This window comes from Cherax quadricarinatus, chromosome 20 (assembly GCF_038502225.1).
Source record: "Cherax quadricarinatus isolate ZL_2023a chromosome 20, ASM3850222v1, whole genome shotgun sequence".
In the NCBI taxonomy this organism is placed as follows: domain Eukaryota; kingdom Metazoa; phylum Arthropoda; class Malacostraca; order Decapoda; family Parastacidae; genus Cherax; species Cherax quadricarinatus.
In genome coordinates this window covers 15,177,001-15,191,255 of record NC_091311.1, presented here as the reverse complement: position 1 = coordinate 15,191,255, position 14,255 = coordinate 15,177,001, and positions in this window count along the sequence as shown.

Here is a 14,255-nt window from a genome sequence, read left to right as displayed (position 1 = left end):
AGACAATTATTATTAATGACAATTATTATTAAAGACAATTATTATTAATGACAATTATTATTAATGACAATTATTATTAATGACAATTATTATTAATGACAATTATTATTAATGACAATTATTATTAATGACAATTATTATTAATGACAATTATTATTAATGACAATTATTATTAATGACAATTATTATTAATGACAATTATTATTAATGACAATTATTATTAATGACAATTATTATTAATGACAAGTGCGGCTTTGCAGGTATTCCAGTTAGGTTCTCCGGGAAAAATGGAATTAGGATGAAATATTAGAAGTTTAAACTCATAAGAAGATTAAAGTCTTGTTCGCTTAAAAGTTTCGACGATGATCAGCTCCGTCGTCTGTACTTGATGAAATGTAAGAAATATTACGAAAATTCCTGCAAAGAGTGAAGTTTCTTCTTCATTATCACAATCATTCCTGATTAACACAATCAGTCATCATTAACACAGTCATTATTACCACAATCAGTCATCATTAACACAGTCATTAACACAGTCATCATTAACACAGTCATTAACACAGTCATCATTACCACAATCAGTCATCATTACCACAGTCATTAACACAGTCATCATTACCACAATCAGTCATCATTACCACAGTCATTAACACAGTCATCATTACCACAATCAGTCATCATTACCACAATCAGTCATTAACACAGTCATCATTACCACAGTCATTAACACAGTCATCATTACCACAATCAGTCATCATTACCACAGTCATTAACACAGTCATCATTACCACAATCAGTCATCATTACCACAGTCATTAACACAGTCATCATTACCACAATCAGTCATCATTACCACAGTCATTAACACAGTCATCATTACCACAATCAGTCATCATTACCACAATCAGTCATTAACACAGTCATCATTACCACAGTCATTAACACAGTCATCATTACCACAATCAGTCATCATTACCACAGTCATTAACACAGTCATCATTACCACAATCAGTCATCATTACCACAGTCATTAACACAGTCATCATTACCACAATCAGTCATCATTACCACAATCAGTCATTAACACAGTCATCATTACCACAGTCATTAACACAGTCATCATTACCACAATCAGTCATCATTACCACAATCAGTCATTAACACAGTCATCATTACCACAATCAGTCATTAACACAGTCATCATTACCACAGTCATTAACACAGTCATCATTACCACAATCAGTCATCATTACCACAATCAGTCATTAACACAGTCATCATTACCACAGTCATTAACACAGTCATCATTACCACAATCAGTCATTAACACAGTCATCATTACCACAGTCATTAACACAGTCATCATTACCACAATCAGTCATCATTACCACAATCAGTCATCATTTCCACAGTCAGTCATTACCACAATCAGTCATCATTACCACAATCAGTCATCATTACCACAATCAGTCATCATTACCACAATCAGTCATCATTACCACAATCAGTCATCATTACCACAATCAGTCATCACTAACACAATCAATCATCATTACCACAATTAGCCATCATTATCACAATCAGTCATCATTACCACAATCAGTCATCATTACCACAATCAGTCATCATTACCACAATCAGTCATCACTAACACAATCAGTCATCATTACCACAATCAATCATCATTACCACAATCAGTCATCATTACCACAATCAGTTATCATTACCACAATCAGTCATCATTACCACAGTCATCACTAACACAATCAGTCATCATTACCACCATCAGTCATCATTAGCACAATCAGTCATCATTACCACAATCAGTCATCATTAGCACAATCAGTCATCATTACCACAATCAGTCATCATTACCACAATCAGTCATCATTACCACCATCAGTCATTACCACCATCAGTCATTACCACAATCAGTCATCATTACCACACTCAGTCATCATTACCACCATCAGTCATCATTACCACAATCAGTCATCATTACCACAATCAGTCATCATTACCACAATCAGTTATCTTTACCACAATGAGTCATCATTACCACAATCAGTCATCACTAACACAATCAGTCATCATTACCACAGTCATCATTACCACAATCAGTCATCATTACCACAATCAGTCATCATTACCACAATCAGTCATCATTACCACAATCAGTTATCTTTACCACAATGAGTCATCATTACCACAATCAGTCATCACTAACACAATCAGTCATCATTACCACAATCAGTCATCATTACCACAATCAATCATCATTACCACAATCAGTCATCATTACCACAATCAGTCATCATTACCACAATCAGTCATCATTACCACAATCAGTCATCATTACCACAATCAGTCATCATTACTACACGAGAGCAACTGAAACATGCAAGTCTTAAAGAGAAGCCAGAAAATGTAAGACACTACCTGGTTCATACTGGATTTCTTTCATTGTGGACATCACACTTATTAGTAAAAAGCCATAGCTTTCTTATAGTGATATTTTTATAATAATAATTGGGAATATTCATATATACATTTGATACTGGGTCTTGTTGACTCTTCTAAGATCTAAGTTATCGTATTTGTTATAGAAATAAAATGACAGCAGTTCGTTATTATATAATCTTTTGAGCGGCGGCGTTGGTTGTGAAGCGTAGTACTGAAACTACGTCTGGCAGGCTTCTCTGTACACAACAGTGTATACACTGAAACTACGTCTGGCAGGCCTCCCTGTACACAACAGTGTGTACACTGAAACTACGTCAGGCAGGCCTCCCTGTACACAACAGTGTATACACTGAAACTACGTCAGGCAGGCCTCCCTGTACACAACAGTATATACACTGAAACTACGTCTTGCAGGCCTCCCTGTACACAACAGTGTATACACTGAAACTACGTCTGGCAGGCCTCCCTGTACACAACAGTGTATACACTGAAACTACGTCTGGCAGGCCTCCCTGTACACAACAGTGTATACACTGAAACTACGTCTGGCAGGCCTCCCTGTACACAACAGTGTATACACTGAAACTACGTCAGGCAGGCCTCCCTGTACACAACAGTGTATACACTGAAACTACGTCAGGCAGGCCTCCCTGTACACAACAGTGTATACCCTGAAACTACGTCTGGCAGGCTTCTCTGTACACAACAGTGTATACACTGAAATTACGTCTGGCAGGCCTCCCTGTACGCAGCAGTGTATACACTGAAACTACGTCTGGCAGGCCTCCTTGTACACAGTAGTGTATACACTGAAACTACGTCTGGCAGGCCTCCTTGTACACAGTAGTGTATACACTGAAACTACGTCTGGCAGGCCTCCTTGTACACAGTAGTGTATACACTGAAACTACGTCTGGCAGGCCTCCTTGTACGCAGCAGTGTATACACTGAAACTACGTCTGGCAGGCCTCCTTCTACACAGTAGTGTATACACTGAAACTACGTCTGGCAGGCCTCTCTGTACACAGTAGTGTATACACTGAAACTACGTATGGCATGCCTCGTGTATCAACTAGTGTATACACTGAAGCAAGGTCTGGCACGCCTCCCTGTATACAGTAGTGTATACACTGAAACTACGTCTGGCAGACCTCCCTGTATACAGTTGTGTAGTATACCAACACAGACAGAGCGCTAACCTACCCGGTCAGAATGACTTGAATTTGACTAATTCCTTATCTTGATCCATCTGTGACCTGAAACTGACCCCACCTGTAGCCTGTCTTTAATACATCTGAGCTTGACCTGTGACCAAAACTTCAGCGTCTACGACCTGAGCATAATCATGTGGTGACCTGAGCATGATCATGTTGTGACCTCACAGCTAACAGCCTCGTTGTCCCAGCTGACCTCACTCTCATCTCCGCTCGCTATATCACACATTATAAAAGTCTTTGGTATTATCATTGGCAAACAGCGAGAACTATATGGATCCTCGGAGCATGTATCGCCGGTGTAGGTATGTGTGCTCTGGATATACATATATATATATATATATATATATATATATATATATATATATATATATATATATATATATATATATATATATATATATACATCCTAAGAGCATGTAATACAGAGCAAATGTATGCTCCATGTACATATCCTTAGACTATGTGTGGCCATGTGTATGTATATTCCACGTATATCTCCTTCAATAATGTGTTACCAAGTGTACGTATGCTCCACATATGCATGTATAAAAACCGAAGCACAACCACTCGGTCGATCACAAAGCATTAGTATGGGCTAGAAAGTCTTAATGACACTCACAGTACTCATGAATGTTCAAAGCTCTGGACTAGACCTCTGGACTAGACCTCTGGACTAGACCTCTGGTAAATTAAATATACATATTCATCCATCATATGAATAAAAAAAGTTTAAAGTCTATGAACTGATTAACCAGAGCAACTTTTGAAGTTGTCACTGCAGTAGCAGTGATGAAGTTGTCACTGCAGTAGCAGTGATGAAGTTGTCACTGCAGTAGCAGTGACGATGGTTTGATTACTATTGTGGGCGCCCCCCCCTCCAGGCCAGAAACACGTACGCACGTACGCACGCACATGGACATAAAAATAAAGCCTCGACACCAGCCTAGCTTGTCTGTGACGTCACACTCACGAGGGGGTCTCCTGCTCTGCTCTGCTCTGCTCTGCTCTGCTCTGCGCTGCGCTGCTCCGCGTTGCGCTGCGCTGAGCTACGCTCGCTCGCTCCTGAAAGCAAGTGACGCTGAAACGTCAATACTTGTATCTGTGTGGAGCCAAACACAAGTGTAGCTAACTTAAGCCAGTGAGAGCAACGTCAAGTACCATCCCAGAGAGGTGTTTAGCTTGAGTCATGTCACAAGTACCACCCCAGGGAGGCGTTTAGCTTGAGTCATGTCACAAGTACCACCCCAGGGAGGTGTTTAGCTTGAGTCATGTCACAAGTGCCACCCCAGGGAGGTGTTTAGCTTGAGTCATGTCACAAGTACCACCCCAGGGAGGTGTTTAGCTTGAGTCATGTCACAAGTACCACCCCCAGGGAGGTATTTAGCTTGAGTCATGTCACAAGTATCACCCCGGGGAGGTGTTTAGCTTAAGTCATGTCACAAGTACCACCCCAGGGAGGTGTTTAGCTTGAGTCATGTCACAAGTACCACCCCAGGGAGGTGTTTAGCTTGAGTCATGTCACAAGTACCACCCCAGGGAGGTGTTTAGCTTGAGTCATGTCACAAGTATCACCCCAGGGAGGTGTTTAGCTTGAAACACGTCATTGATAGAAACCATTCCCTTCTTTCGAAGTGCCGAAGCCTTCACCTGACTGACAAATGTTTGAGCTAGTAAATTAAAGCCTCCACCTGGCTCTCACACGAACCAAAGCTCTCCTGGTTAACCCTACCATTACTGTAACACTGATGGCGACGTCGGTTTTGTGGAAATAACTGCACAAACCCACAAAAAAAGGCTAGTTTATTATTTTATATATCGTGAGAGGGAATAATGAGGCTCACATTATCCAGAGATTGACTTAAATTTGTCGTACTTCTCTCTGAGTGCAAGATCGAGGATCATTGAGCAAGCAAGATTGACTGTACGACCATCGCCAGGTTTGTTGACCTTTTGTGACCATTAATGGACAGAAAAGTGGGTTTGATGTACCACTACTCGTCAGGGGGCCTCTGGTCTTCCCCGCGTCCACACGAACCCTTGTCTAGACCAGTCATAGGATCAGAGTGGTCCAGTGAATCAGTGGTCCTTCAACCACTGGCCACCATAAAATGCTTTTTTTATTTGATTTGAAGATCTTCAAGAGTCACCGACCTCCATACCCTAAATTGATTTTGGTTTCAGATATCGCCAACCACCATTTTTTTTCCAGACCATTACAATTGGTGACCTTGCTAGTGACCCTTACCTGTCGACCAGGACCACTACATGGAACACCTCCAGTGAGTGTACTCTCTAGTGTGTGACCCCTGGGGGTGTAGCCTGCCTGAGATCAGCAGGACCTTCCTGAGATCAGCAGGGCCTTCACGAGATTAGTAGGACCTTCCTAAGATCAGCAGGACCGGCATGAGATCAGCAGGACCGGCCTGAGATCAGCAGGACCGGTCTGAGACCAGCAGAGCCGCCTCGATCCAACAACCAGGGTGTCAGACGATGGCACTGACAGCCTGGAAAGGGTGGCATTACCCTGCCTCTGGATGGTGATATGGAACACATACAATAATTTTTATTTTACAGTGATACGATGATCTCTGACTAGAGGCTGTGAGGCATGTGGGCGTGCTTGAAGGAGGTCGGGACGCGGGCGTGGTGTTTGAGGGAGGCCAGGACGCGGGCGTGGTGCGACAGAGGTTGTGGGTAGTCGCCCTGGAAGACGGTAAGGGTATCTCCGGTTCATCTGAGGCCCTGCCTGCAGATCCCTAGCCAGCCACCACCTCGCCTGGCCTCCTCAACATCCTCAACATTCCCTGAAGATCTCTCGTGTTCTCATCGACTCCTTAATTGTGGCCAGTTTGCCCCAAGTTGCTGCCACAGGTTGACTGGCGCAGCTAGACTCAGGCCTCGCCCCCAACAACAAGACAGCAGTATCCCTACTATGTGTGAGTGTGTGCTTGCCCGCCCCTACGTCCCTCAAGCTGCCGTCTGCTGCGGCTGCTGCGGCACCGCCAGCGGCACCTGCTTCTGTACCACCACCTGCTGTGTCATCAACACCTGCTGCTGTTGATGGTGCTGTCCGCAGGCCTTGAGTTCGGTGAAGACCTCGGTGAAGAAGGATGGCTCAGCGTTGATTCTAAGCATGGAGGCGCTGAGGGTGTTGATGATGTAGAGGCAGCGGTCCCAGAAGCGGTCTTTATCCTCCTCCACCAGGAAGGGCTTGAGCGGGTAGGAGATCTCGTTGCCCATGTAGGAGTAGGAGAGGTAGAGGCAGGTGAGCACAACCGCCTGGAGCTCCTGCTCACTGTGCACTTCGTCACTCACCAGCTCCCGGACCAGCATGTACACGAACACCACGTTGGCTGGGTTGATGAAAGCAATGTCCTGTGGAAGAACACCAGACTTAATTAACTTGTTATTACTTATCATAAATATTCAGCCTCATTCCTCATCACATCATCAATATTCAGCCTCATTCCTCATCACATCATCAATATTCAACCTGATTCCCCATCACATCATCAATATTCAACCTCATTCCTCATCACATCATCAATATTCAACCTCATTCCTCATCACATCATCAATATTCAACCTCAATCCTCATTGTCATAATATAACACAAAATCATTATTCAGTAAATACTCATCAGTTTACCAATATTTAGTTAAGACACATAACGTCATCAACAATTAGCGTAATTTACTCATAAGCTCATCAGTGTTAAACACCACCTTACATTTGACGTCATCAATGTCATGGTTACACAGGCATAAGTGTTACACACTTTACATGCCAGCACCAACAGCCTGACTGATCAGGGGTCACTCAGGCAGCCTCTTCATTACTCGTAATAATAAAGTCAAGAATTCATTTATATATGAAAGTGTTTCTTCTTTTCGGGCCGCTCGGCCTAGGTGGGAGACTGCCTTGGTGGGAGACTGCCTTGGTGGGAGACTGCCTTGGTGGGAGACTGCCTTGGTGGGAGACTGCCTTGGTGGGAGACTGCCTTGGTGGGAGACTGCCTAGGTGGGAGACTGCCTTGGTGGGAGACTGCCTTGGTGGGAGACTGCCTTGGTGGGAGACTGCCTAGGTGGGAGACTGCCTTGGTGGGAGACTGCCTTGGTGGGAGACTGCCTTGGTGGGAGACTGCCTTGGTGGGAGACTCTGCCTTGGTGGGAGACTGCCTTGGTGGGAGACTGCCTTGGTGGGAGACTGCCTTGGTGGGAGACTGCCTTGGTGGGAGACTGCCTAGGTGGGAGACTGCCTTGGTGGGAGACTGCCTTGGTGGGAGACTGCCTAGGTGGGAGACTGCCTTGGTGGGAGACTGGCTTTGTGGGAGACTCTGCCTTGGTGGGAGACTGCGATGTTGTGTGACTCTGCCTTGGTGGGAGACTGCCTTGGTGGGAGACTGCCTTGGTGGGAGACTGCCTTGGTGGGAGACTCTGCCTTGGTGGGAGACTGCCTTGGTGGGAGACTCTGCCTTGGTGGGAGACTGCCTTGGTGGGAGACTCTGCCTTGGTGGGAGACTGCCTTGGTGGGAGACTGCCTTGGTGGGAGACTGCCTTGGTGGGAGACTCTGCCTTGGTGGGAGACTGCCTTGGTGGGAGACTCTGCCTTGGTGGGAGACTGCCTTGGTGGGAGACTCTGCCTTGGTGGGAGACTGCCTTGGTGGGAGACTGCCTTGGTGGGAGACTCTGCCTTGGTGGGAGACTGCCTTGGTGGGAGACTGCCTTGGTGGGAGACTGCCTTGGTGGGAGACTCTGCCTTGGTGGGAGACTGCCTTGGTGGGAGACTGCCTTGGTGGGAGACTCTGCCTTGGTGGGAGACTGCCTTGGTGGGAGACTCAGGGTTGGGGGGAGACTCTGCCTTGGTGGGAGACTCTGCCTTGGTGGGAGACTCTGCCTTGGTGGGAGACTGCCTTGGTGGGAGACTGCCTTGGTGGGAGACTCTGCCTTGGTGGGAGACTCTGCCTTGGTGGGAGACTCTGCCTTGGTGGGAGACTCTGCCTTGGTGGGAGACTGCCTTGGTGGGAGACTCTGCCTTGGTGGGAGACTGCCTTGGTGGGAGACTCTGCCTTGGTGGGAGACTCTGCCTTGGTGGGAGACTCTGCCTTGGTGGGAGACTCTGCCTTGGTGGGAGACTCTGCCTTGGTGGGAGACTGCCTTGGTGGGAGACTGCCTTGGTGGGAGACTCTGCCTTGGTGGGAGACTGCCTTGGTGGGAGACTGCCTTGGTGGGAGACTCTGCCTTGGTGGGAGACTGCCTTGGTGGGAGACTCTGCCTTGGTGGGAGACTCTGCCTTGGTGGGAGACTCTGCCTTGGTGGGAGACTCTGCCTTGGTGGGAGACTCTGCCTTGGTGGGAGACTCTGCCTTGGTGGGAGACTCTGCCTTGGTGGGAGACTCTGCCTTGGTGGGAGACTGCCTTGGTGGGAGACTGCCTTGGTGGGAGACTCTGCCTTGGTGGGAGACTGCCTGGGTGGGAGACTGCCTTGGTGGGAGACTCGGCCTTGGTGGGAGACTGCCTTGGTGGGAGACTGCCTTGGTGGGAGACTGCCTTGGTGGGAGACTCTGCCTTGGTGGGAGACTGCCTTGGTGGGAGACTGCCTTGGTGGGGGACTGCCTTGGTGGGAGACTGCCTTGGTGGGAGACTCTGCCTTGGTGGGAGACTGCCTTGGTGGGAGACTGCCTTGGTGGGAGACTGCCTTGGTGGGAGACTGCCTTGGTGGGAGACTCTGCCTTGGTGGGAGACTGCCTTGGTAGGAGACTCTGCCTTGGTGGGAGACTCTGCCTTGGTGGGAGACTCTGCCTTGGTGGGAGACTCTGCCTTGGTGGGAGACTGCCTTGGTGGGAGACTGCCTTGGTGGGAGACTCTGCCTTGGTGGGAGACTGCCTTGGTGGGAGACTGCCTTGGTGGGAGACTGCCTTGGTGGGAGACTGCCTTGGTGGGAGACTCTGCCTTGGTGGGAGACTGCCTTGGTGGGAGACTCTGCCTTGGTGGGAGACTCTGCCTTGGTGGGAGACTCTGCCTTGGTGGGAGACTGCCTTGGTGGGAGACTGCCTTGGTGGGAGACTCTGCCTTGGTGGGAGACTGCCTTGGTGGGAGACTGCCTTGGTGGGAGACTGCCTTGGTGGGAGACTCTGCCTTGGTGGGAGACTGCCTTGGTGCGAGACTCTGCCTTGGTGGGAGACTCTGCCTTGGTGGGACATTGCCTTGGTGGGACACTCTGCCTTGGTGGGAGACTCTGCCTTGGTGGGAGACTCTGCCTTGGTGGGAGACTGCCTTGGTGGGAGACTCTGCCTTGGTGGGACACTCTGCCTTGGTGGGAGACTCTGCCTTCGTGGGAGACTCTGCCTTGGTAGGAGAGTTATTAGCAGCGACTGCCCTTGGGACAGTACCAGTCGAGAAGAGTCCTCCTGAGTCACACGTCAAGAAGAAGTCCTGCCCAGATACCAAGTTTTGACGATGCCTTACTCGAGGGCATCTGTAGATTGTGCCCCAGGTTGAGTGAACCCTGCAGTGACTACCCCACGATGACTGCTTCACTGTTCCAGACGAGACTATACCTGTTACGTAGCCCAGCCACAGCGATGTCTCCTGATCTGTTGTAGTATCTGTTCAGACGCAGGAAGTCCCACCGAGGTTCAATGTGTTGACGCGTGATGTTTCTAGCAAATCCCGTTTTTTTCTTCCCTGCCTGGCAGGCTGAGGGTCCAGGCTGGTCCCCTGGGCAACTCTTACACGCTGCCTGGATTCCAGAGCCCAATAAAGTACCACGTTGCCTCTGAACCCTATTTATTCACCGCCAGATACAATACATTTATTATAGTTGTACACCTTGTGAGTGTTGATGTACAACTGCTGTACACCTTGTGAGTGTTGATGTACAACTGTTGTACATCTTGTGGGTGTTGATGTACAACTGTTGTACACCTTGTGAATGTTGATGTACAACTGTTGTACATCATGTGAGTGTTGATGTACAACTGTTGTACATCTTGTGGGTGTTGATGTACAACTGTTGTACACCTTGTGAATGTTGATGTACAACTGTTGTACATCATGTGAGTGTTGATGTACAACTGTTGTACATCATGTGAGTGTTGATGTACAACTGTTGTACATCTTGTGGGTGTTGATGTACAACTGTTGTACACCTTGCTAATGTTGATGTACAACTGTTGTACATCATGTGAGTGTTGATGTACAACTGTTGTACATCATGTGAGTGTTGATGTGCAACTGTTGTACATCATGTGGATGTTGATGTACAACTGTTGTACAACATGTGAGTGTTGATGTACAACTGTTGTACATCATGTGAGTGTTGATGTGCAACTGTTGTACATCATGTGACTGTTGATGTACAACTGTTGTACATCATGTGAATGTTGATGTACAACTGTTGTACATCATGTGAGTGTTGATGTACAACTGTTGTACATCATGTGAGTGTTGATGTACAACTGTTGTACATCATGTGAGTGTTGATGTGCAACTGTTGTACATCATGTGAATGTTGATGTACAACTGTTGTACATCATGTGACTGTTGATGTACAACTGTTGTACATCATGTGGATGTTGATGTACAACTGTTGTACATCATGTGAGTGTTGATGTACAACTGTTGTACATCATGTGAGTGTTGATGTACAACTGTTGTACATCATGTGAGTGTTGATGTACAACTGTTGTACATCATGTGAGTGTTGATGTGCAACTGTTGTACATCATGTGGATGTTGATGTACAACTGTTGTACAATATGTGAGTGTTGATGTACAACTGTTGTACATCATGTGAGTGTTGATGTACAACTGTTGTACATCATGTGACTGTTGATGTACAACTGTTGTACATCATGTGAGTGTTGATGTACAACTGTTGTACATCATGTGAGTGTTGATGTGCAACTGTTGTACATCATGTGAATGTTGATGTACAACTGTTGTACATCATGTGACTGTTGATGTACAACTGTTGTACATCATGTGAGTGTTGATGTACAACTGTTGTACATCATGTGAATGTTGATGTACAACTGTTGTACATCATGTGACTGTTGATGTACAACTGTTGTACATCATGTGAGTGTTGATGTACAACTGTTGTACATCATGTGAGTGTTGATGTACAACTGTTGTACATCATGTGAGTGTTGATGTACAACTGTTGTACATCATGTGAGTGTTGATGTGCAACTGTTGTACATCATGTGAGTGTTGATGTACAACTGTTGTACATCATGTGGATGTTGATGTACAACTGTTGTACATCATGTGAGTGTTGATGTACAACTGTTGTACATCATGTGGATGTTGATGTACAACTGTTGTACATCATGTGAGTGTTGATGTACAACTGTTGTACATCCTGTGAGTGTTGATGTGCAACTGTTGTACATCATGTGACTGTTGATGTACAACTGTTGTACATCATGTGGATGTTGATGTACAACTGTTGTACATCATGTGAGTGTTGATGTACAACTGTTGTACATCATGTGAGTGTTGATGTACAACTGTTGTACATCATGTGAGTGTTGATGTACAACTGTTGTACATCATGTGGATGTTGATGTACAACTGTTGTACATCATGTGAGTGTTGATGTACAACTGTTGTACATCATGTGAGTGTTGATGTACAACTGTTGTACATCATGTGAGTGTTGATGTACAAGTGTTGTACATGTTGTACATCATCATGTGAGTGTTGATGTACAACTGTTGTACATCATGTGAGTGTTGATGTACAACTGTTGTACATCATGTGAGTGTTGATGTACAACTGTTGTACATCATGTGAGTGTTGATGTACAACTGTTGTACATCATGTGAGTGTTGATGTACAAGTGTTGTACATCATGTGAGTGTTGATGTACAACTGTTGTACATCATGTGAGTGTTGATGTACAACTGTTGATGTACAACAAGTGTTGTACATCATGTGAGTGTTGATGTACAACTGTTGTACATCATGTGACTGTGTTGTTGTATGTACAACTGTTGTACATCATGTGAGTGTTGATGTACAACTGTTGTACATCATGTGAGTGTTGATGTACAACTGTTGTACATCATGTGACTGTTTATGTACAAGTGTTGTATGTTTATGTACAAGTGTTGTACATCATGTGAGTGTTGATGTACAACTGTTGTACATCATGTGAATGTTTATGTACAAGTGTTGTACATCATGTGAGTGTTGATGTACAAGTGTTGTACATCATGTGAGTGTTGATGTACAACTGTTGTACATCATGTGAATGTTTATGTACAAGTGTTGTACATCATGTGAGTGTTGATGTACAACTGTTGTACATCATGTGAATGTTTATGTACAAGTGTTGTACATCATGTGAGTGTTGATGTACAACTGTTGTAGATCATGTGAGTGTTGATGTACAAGTGTTGTACATCATGTGAGTGTTGATGTGCAACTGTTGTACATCATGTGAGTGTTGATGTACAACTGTTGTACATCATGTGAGTGTTGATGTACAACTGTTGTACATCATGTGAGTGTTGATGTACAACTGTTGTACATCATGTGAGTGTTGATGTACAACTGTTGTACATCATGTGAGTGTTGATGTACAACTGTTGTACATCATGTGAGTGTTGATGTACAACTGTTGTACATCATGTGACTGTTGATGTACAACTGTTGTACATCATGTGACTGTTGATGTAAAACTGTTGTACATCATGTGAGTGTTGATGTACAACTGTTGTACATCATGTGAGTGTTGATGTACAACTGTTGTACATCATGTGAGTGTTGATGTACAAGTGTTGTACATCATGTGACTGTTGATGTAAAACTGTTGTACATCATGTGACTGTTGATGTACAACTGTTGTACATCATGTGAGTGTTGATGTACAACTGTTGTACATCATGTGAATGTTGATGTACAACTGTTGTACATCATGTGAGTGTTGATGTACAAGTGTTGTACATCATGTGAGTGTTGATGTACAACTGTTGTACATCATGTGAGTGTTGATGTACAACTGTTGTACATCATGTGAATGTTTATGTACAAGTGTTGTACATCATGTGAGTGTTGATGTACAACTGTTGTACATCATGTGACTGTTTATGTACAAGTGTTGTACATCATGTGAGTGTTGATGTACAACTGTTGTACATCATGTGAGTGTTGATGTACAAGTGTTGTACATCATGTGAGTGTTGATGTACAACTGTTGTACATCATGTGAGTGTTGATGTACAACTGTTGTACATCATGTGAATGTTTATGTACAAGTGTTGTACATCATGTGAGTGTTGATGTACAACTGTTGTACATCATGTGAATGTTTATGTACAAGTGTTGTACATCATGTGAGTGTTGATGTACAACTGTTGTACATCATGTGAGTGTTGATGTACAACTGTTGTACATCATGTGAATGTTTATGTACAAGTGTTGTACATCATGTGAGTGTTGATGTACAACTGTTGTACATCATGTGAGTGTTGATGTACAAGTGTTGTACATCATGTGAGTGTTGATGTGCAACTGTTGTACATCATGTGAGTGTTGATGTACAACTGTTGTACATCATGTGAGTG